Source organism: Vulpes lagopus, chromosome 4 (assembly GCF_018345385.1).
Source record: "Vulpes lagopus strain Blue_001 chromosome 4, ASM1834538v1, whole genome shotgun sequence".
In the NCBI taxonomy this organism is placed as follows: domain Eukaryota; kingdom Metazoa; phylum Chordata; class Mammalia; order Carnivora; family Canidae; genus Vulpes; species Vulpes lagopus.
Genome location: NC_054827.1, coordinates 87,101,250 through 87,109,150, shown reverse-complemented (window position 1 = coordinate 87,109,150; position 7,901 = coordinate 87,101,250). Strand labels below are relative to the sequence as shown.

At 47.3% G+C, this 7,901-nt stretch overlaps 1 long non-coding RNA gene across 1 annotated transcript; it reads left to right on the top strand.

Moving 5' to 3' along the window:
• Positions 1-1,313: 1,313 nt before the first annotated feature.
• Positions 1,314-2,364, top strand: LOC121489014. The gene is made up of 3 exons (XR_005987236.1): positions 1,314-1,636; positions 1,978-2,111; positions 2,216-2,364. It is a non-coding gene; the product is annotated as an uncharacterized LOC121489014 (long non-coding RNA).
• The last annotated feature ends 5,537 nt before the right edge of the window (positions 2,365-7,901 follow it).

Here is a 7,901-nt window from a genome sequence, read left to right as displayed (position 1 = left end):
AAGCCCTATAATGATACTGAGTCGGAGACCACCAGGAGTCCATTGCTTTGTTTTCTTTAAGACCAGAATGGCAGACTTGTAGGAAAGGTTGGTTTTCTTTCCCTAATTCAATCTGTCTGGCCTAGTTTAGTCTTTTAAAATAACAGATTAACTTTATATGAATTATTTATATATTTTACTAGTGTTTTGCCAAGAGACCTTAAAATGTCGCAGATCTTGAGGTTGGGTGTATGACGGTGGGTTGAACAGGTAGGCAAGCACTAGGGGGAAAAGAAGAAAATAAGAGGCTTCCCTCATAAAATAAATCAAACCATATAGCCCCTATAGCGCCCATATGGAATATACTGGATATGTGCAAGTTAATCGGCTCACTGGTTTGTGAAGCAAGGCCACAACAGGGACTAATTGTGAGACTGGCAAACCCAAGAAGCAGAACCACCACTTCTCCTGCGCCTGTAGCCACAGCAGACGTTTTCAAAGGACGGTGGCACCTTCTCTATCTGGGCTGGAAGTTGGCCTCACATTTATTTTGATGGAGCGCTTTGAAAAATTTTGATTTTAATTTTAATTTTTTATGCTAGAAATCTTAAAGAGTATAGTTAGACCAGGATAGCCCACATAATGACAACAGTAGCTTGAAGCTACAATAATTAAAAAAAAAATAAGCTAAAGGGCCATATGTTGAAGGAAACTGCTTCATGAGCCATTTGGGCAGTTGTTGGTGGAATGTGGGAGGACCATGGACCAAGAGGAGACCAAGAGAGGAAGGAGGGGGTCAAAGCTTGCTGCTGTAGGATGCTAGCACTGCCCACTTCCCTGGCACCGTACCCCAACCCACACACGATTAATCCCCTAAACTGGGTCATATATTGAATTATTTAGCTTTAGACTTAGGTTTAAATTAATTTAAATAGATATACTTAAAAATTCAGTTCCTTAGTTGCACCGGCCACATTTCGATGACTCACTAAGCATGTGGCCAGTGGCTCCTCCACTGGGCAGTGCAGATATAGAACATCTCCACCATGACAGGCAGGGCGGCAGGCGCCCTAAAGCCAACCCCAGCAGGTATACTCACACTGCTCAGTAGCCTGGCATCACAGGGCTCATCGTCTCATGGTGGGAGTTAGGCCCACGCAGTATTGGCAGAAACTCAGTTTTGACCCCCTCCCTCCCCTCTACCTCCACAGAGAGGGGGGTTCAGGCTGGGGGAAGGAAGGAGAGAAAATACACCATTGCAAGAATTAAAATTATTCTTTTTCCCCATGAAAGTCACCAAAAGAACAGATGGCGCTTTTTGAAAAATGAAAATCTGGGATCGAAGAGAAGGAAAGAGCCAAGCATGAGTCCCAGGGCTGCTGTTGATTTTTTCTGACCGCCGCAGCCAACTCAGCACCGTCATTGTTGTCTCTGCAAAATACACAAATGTGCTTAGTTTTAAGACTTGGGCTTGCAGAGAGAATCTTTGACTTTTGCATTTGATGGAAAAGAAGTGCTCACTTCTACCTCAATTTCTTCTGATCCCGTGATCTCCCATCCCGCTTGCCTGCTGGCTGCTCTGTGTGAAGCAGAACAGATGAGCTTTGACCTTGGAGCTGCTCCGTGGGAATTTCTGCAGATGGTTCTTAATGATAAGGTGTTTGCTCATTTGTTTCTAGGTCCTTTTATTTCAAAATAAAAGTGCAGCCAAACTGACCCATGGGGAGAGGACAGATTGGGCAGAAAATAGCGTCTCCGTAAATTTCTCACTTGAATGCATGCTGACCCCACTCGTGACCTTGTCCCACCAGGACGCTGGCAGCAGCAGAGCAGGGCCAGCCAGGGACCTGAGACCTGAGCTCTGCAGGGCCCACGTGAGGGTCGAGAAAGTCAGCTGAGGCTGAGAGGGCAGGCAAGGGCCCCCGGGTGGAGGACGAGGCCGGGCTGCAGGGTGCAGGGGCCCGGGGAGGGGTGAGCCCCTACTGGTTCCTCCTGCAGGCGCCCGGAGTGTCCCCAGCAGCCTCGGACCCACAAAGCTCTGATTGAGGCATGAAAGAGACGGAATTCTGGCTCAATAGGGCTGCCGGGACTTTCGGGAGCCTCTTGCAGAGTCGCCCCCAGAGAGCCTACAGGTGAGTAGTGCTTTGGGTACTTGCTGAGCACAGAGCCCCAGACCTGAACCCTGCGTCCTGAGTCTTGGTTGCCTAGGTATCTGATAAGCACCTTGGTTGCCTAGGTATCTGATATCAGAAAGTCGGGGGAGCCCTCACCTATCCAGTGGTTCTCAGGCCGGACCCCACAGAGCCTGGGCCCCACAGGCTTCTTTAGTGCTACAAGAAGGATGCCATGAGAATGACGGGGAAGGACTGAATTTGTAAAACTTGAGGCCTCCCACGGCTCTACAGTCTGATAATGGTGAGTAATAGGAGCAAAACCCTCCTGCCCTAAGACCCGTGTGTGTGTTCTCTCACTAACCCTTACTGTCACTCTAGGAAGTAGGCATTGGTGACCTACTATAAGGAGACCGCTATGGCTGGGCAAATAAGTTGCTTGTCCAAGGTCACACAACTAGTAAGTGGCTGAGCTGGAATTTGAATAGTGAAACTCCTGCCCATCACGCTATACTAACCTTGAAGAAGCTCCACTTGCATTAGACTTAGGTCTTATTGGGCACCTTCTAGTATGTAGATTATAAAATGGATTCCACTGCTAACAAAGGTGTGAAAACACATAGCTGGACTGATCCCTCCCTTTTATACAAGAAGAAGCAAAGGCCTAGAGAGGTGACAAGGTCACAAGATAAGGGCACAGAGTTGGATCTGGCCTGAACGAGGCTAGTAGCTTCCCCAAGAGGCTGGCTCTGAACTTGGCTCTGCACCCAGCCAGCAGTGTGCACTGGGCCAACCCGGTCTGTGACCTTTCCAGACTTCCTAAGGCTGGCGGACACCAGATGCTGAGAAGGAGTTATGGCCCCTGCTGAGGGCTGGATTGGGTACTAAGGACATTTAGCCAAAGGGGAAAACAAAGGTCATGGTTTATGGTGAGTAAATTTCTCATCTTGTTACATGGAACCATGACTCCTTTGTTAGCCAGTCTCGAGTGTCTATGACTACAACTGAATCTGATCCTCTCTTATTCCTGTTGTAATTAATGTCCATGTGGCATGGGGCTTCCTGAAAGGATGAAATATTTTCTAGAGGAGGCTGTATTTCAGGTGCCGGTGACATTTCTTCTTCGCTGGGACTGGTTCATCAATCATTTGGAGATGTTTTGCAACCAAAGGGCAAATGCATTTCTCAGAGCAGTGGCCTCCACCCCAGTCCCCCAGCCAAAGCCAGGTGATCAGGAAAGGGCTTGGGGGGCAGCCAGGCCCTGTATTCCAAAACCCACCATCTGGGAAGTGTATGGCTGCCTCTGCTCCCAGTGGGGAATGGACACATGGCAAGGTGCCTGCAAGCCCTGCTCCCAGAACCCTTGGGTGTCTGTCCGCCTACTGTCCCTGGGAGTGGGGGTGGGAAGGAAGGTTTTGAAGCTGCAAACTCTTTGCTTGGGAAATCCAGCTGAGCCTCCAGGTTGATTTATTTGACTGAGCGTCCAAGGCCCAGTGTTTTTTCCAGGGTTGCTGTCAAAACTATCTTTTCATGTTGAGAAATCAATTTTCCTCACTTGGCTGAAATGCTTTTATAAAACTTACGTTTGAGAGAAGGCTATATTCTATAGCCTACTTCTTGAATGACGTGCTTTCTTGACACATGCTCTGTCTTGGAGGGGCTTGGATTAGATGGGTCTTGACTCCTTTTATGGCCTCCTTGTCCACCATCCCACCACCCCGGTTTCTAAAGAAGGCCATTGTACCAGGTAGCCTTTGAGTATCTCATTGCCTAGCAGATGGATCACAGACAACTTCCGCTTGCATTTTTCTCAAAGTAATAATATCCCTGATGTATCTTAGCAGAAAGTCCCGTGCTGAGCAAATCTGACCAAGCAAATCTGACATTTGCAGCGAGAGGCAGCACTGCAGTGCCACATGTCTGTAGGAAAGTCTGAAAAGACAGATGGGGAGATAAAATTTGGGTGGGATAACAGGGTAAATTTGGAAGAGAGCAGTTGTGGAGAGACAGACTTTTACCTTTACCGTCTTAGGGTTCTTTTTGGTGGGGCCTGAGAATTAAACTGACACAGACCAACAGGAAAAAATATGCACATTTATTTAATGCAAGTTTTATGCAACCCGAGAGCCTTCACAAGGAATAGAGAGCCAAAGAAATGGCAAAACCTACTGGCTTTTATTTTTGGTTTGAACCAAGAGAGGCAGTTGTGGAAACTGCATAGGGAGACTAGAGGAAGATAAGAATTATTTTAACAAGGTCTGTCTGTGTAGGAGTCTCTCCGTCCCAGCTTATCTGTGATGAGAAGAATGTTCCTTTGCTTCCAGCACAGGGGAGACAGCTTTCCTATGAAATGAATCTCATCTGCTGGGATCCCTGGGTGGCTCAGTGGTTTAGCGCCCACCTTCAGCCCAGGGTGTGATCCTGGGATCCAGGATGGAGTCCTGCATCTGGCTGCCTGCATGGAGCCTACTTCTCCCTCTGCCTGTGTCTCTGCCTCTGTGTGTGTGTGCATCTCTGATGAATAAATAAATAAAATCATAAAAAAAGAATCTCATCTGTTTCTACAGAAAAGAAAGAAAGTTAGATTGTTTCTTATATTTGTTATTGTTCAAATGCCTTTACTTCAAAAGAGTCAATATGGTAGAGCGGGATCCTCAGGTGGCGTGTTCCGAACCTTTCACACGCAGTGTGCCGGGAGATGGCACAGGGTGGCGGTCGGAGCAGCAGGCTTCTGAGCAGCCTGGGTTTGAATCCCGGCTGTGCCCCTTCCCCGCCATGCCTCTGTGAGCAAAGTCCGGGTTGTCTTCTTGGTGGCTCTGAGAACAGCACTTACTTCATGGAGTTGCTAGAATCAAATGAGTTAATGGATACAGAACATTTAGCACCCTGCCTGGCAAGGAGTATGTGCTCAATAAATATTAGCTATTATTATTCACCCTTTCTTGGGAAGTGATAGTGGATCCCCTGGCTTAGTGTGGAGATTGAGCCAGTGAGGTGGTTTTTTTTTTTTGATTCTTTATTTTTTTAATTTAAATTTTATTATTTTATTTAAGAAATTTTTATTTTAAATTTTTATTTAAATTTTAAATTATTATTTTTTTAAATTTTAAATTATTTTTCTTTTTGGAGTTCAATTTGCCAACATATAGCATAACACCCAGTGCTCATCCCATCCAGTGCCCCCCTCATTGCCCATCACCCAGTCACCCCAACCCCCCACCCACCTCCCCTTCTACTACCAGAGTAGGCGTCTCTCATGTTTTGTCACCCTCACTGAAATTTTCATTCATTTTCTCTCCTTTCCCTTTATTCCCTTTCACTAATTTTTATATTCCCCAAATGAATGAGACCATATAGCATTTGTCCTTTTCTGATTGGCTGATTTCACTCAGCATCATACCCTCCAGGTCCATCCACGTCGAAGCAAATGGTGGGTATTTGTCATTTCTGATGGCTGAGTCATATTCCATTGTATACATAGACCACATCTTCTTTATCCATTCATCTTTTGATGGGCACCGAGACTCCTTCCACAGTTTGGCTATTGCCAGTGAGGTTTTGATTCACCCTTGACGGTGGTGTCTCAGACGCTCTGGCTGTCATGGTTCCCTGGGGATGTTGGCAAGTGGAGTGGACCATCTAACCTGCCGTGAAACGCTTGGTTAGGCTTCCTAAGAGCAAGGAGGCTGGAAGGAGGTGATTTACTCAGAGGTTAAATGCTCCTCCGTCTCCCACCATTTCACTCTGCCATTCCAGAAGGGATTTTTGAGTTAATTAAAGAGAAGAAAGACCAATTCCATTCAGCTCTGTCTTATAAAGAGACTTGCTGATATCTTTCAAAGGCTTGCCTCATCCCAGCACGCTCCTCCCTACCCTCCCTCATCCCCCGAGGCAGAACGCATGTGTCTCTTTTTCAAGCTCCTCAAGAGAAAAATGAATGACTCTCAGATAAATACACAAATGGCAAGGATGATTAAATCTGGTGGTACACGAAATAAAGCCCTGGCCTGTGACTGTCCTTCCCTCTCCACGGGTCCCTCCTTCCTGGCCTGTGACTGTCCTTCCCTCTCCACGGGTCCCTCCTTCCTGGCCTGTGACTGTCCTTCCCTCTCCACGGGTCCCTCCTTCCTGGCCTGTGCACAGTCCCTGAGCAGAAAGTGCTCCTGGCACTGTGTGGCGAGGTGCAGTCAACCAGGTCTATGACCCGCAGGCCGAGGCCCAGCTAGAGCCTTGAGGGCGGCCCCATGGGTGGACGCTGCTGTCTAAGAAAAGACCATTTGCATAATCAGTGTTCGGTGAAAACATACCATTTTCATTTATAGAAACAGTGAAGCCACCTGCTATTTAAAGGCCCCCCCTCCCCTTCTTCCTCACCCCGGGCTGAATCTTTCAGCTCACACCACCAGCCAGCTGTGTCTTGTCCAAGTTCCAGTCTCCTCCTTCAGAGCCTTAAATCTCTCTGACCGTCACCCCATGTGCATTGCTTTTAACGCTCAGTCTGGAGTAATGGGGTTATGGCCTCACCCTCAAACACAGCTTCAGTGAGAGTGGTCAGCTGGGGAGGACCTAGGTGTATCCAGGCAAGGGAAGAGGAGCTAGACACGAGTCCAGAGCCTGGCCTCACGGATTCATTCCCCACCCGTTCCCACACAGCTCGGGCTGAGTCAAGCACTGACAACTGAGAGGGCGGAGAGAGGGGAGCACGAGAAGAAAATGCAGCTGCAGAGACAGGAGCACAGAATCCAGAGTAAAAGGAAGGGGCTCAGAGCAAACAGAAGGAAGAGAGCAAAACAAAGAGCCAGATGCAGCAAAACCCCAATGAGCCAGCCGGCTTGGGGAATGGGCATCTCAGTTAGTGGAAGTTTCTAGTTAACTGTGAATGGACCTCAAATCCTTTGTCTTAACATTTAGCTCAGAAAATTTATTTTTATTTTTATTTATTTTTTCATGAGAGAGAGAGAGAGAGGCAGAGACACAGGCAGAGGGAGAAGCAGGCTCTATGCAGGGAGTCCGACGTGGAACTCGATCCTGGGTCTCCAGGATCACAACATGGGCCAAAGGCAGTGCTAACCTGCTGAGCCACCCAGGGATCCCCAGAAAATCTTTTTACATGATGTTAGTTCGCTTCCTTAAGGCCCACTACTGATGGGGCCCCTGGGATCTTAGGGCAGCTCCAGGGCAGCAGTCACGATGGGCATACCCCGTGTGAGGGGGAGCACCTGCGGAGGAAGGGTCCCATCCTGGACGGAATGTATACAGAACCCCTGTGCTTAACCTGAACACTAAATCTCTGGTATAAACTTGCTTTTTCAAGTTTTTAGTTTATCTTAATCATGAATTCCTGAGAATTTTTCTTAAATCTTAACTACATAGGATCTTGCCCCAAAGTAGCACAGAAGAGGGAGAATGCTGTTTCCAAAGAAGTGACTCAAAACTCTCTGAAGCTGATAACAGAAAGATGTCTCGAAAGGAAAAAGATGAAAGAATTTTGTGGAAGAAGAATGAAGTTGCTGATTATGAAGCTGCAACATTTTCCATCTTCTAGAACAACACCCTATTCCTGGTCTTGGTCATTGTTGCCTCCTTCTTTATATTGAAGAACTTCAACCCAACAGTGAACTATATTTTGTCCATAAGTACTTCATCAGGCCTCATCGCCCTCCTGTCTACTGGCTCCAAGTAGACCAGACCAGCTTTGGCCCATGGCTTTGTAACTATGGGTGGCCTGTGGTATATGGAAAAGTAACAGGGTGGTCAGAGTGAGAGACGCACAAGATGTTTTTATAGTCTGCAGTTGGAGGGTTTGAAAAA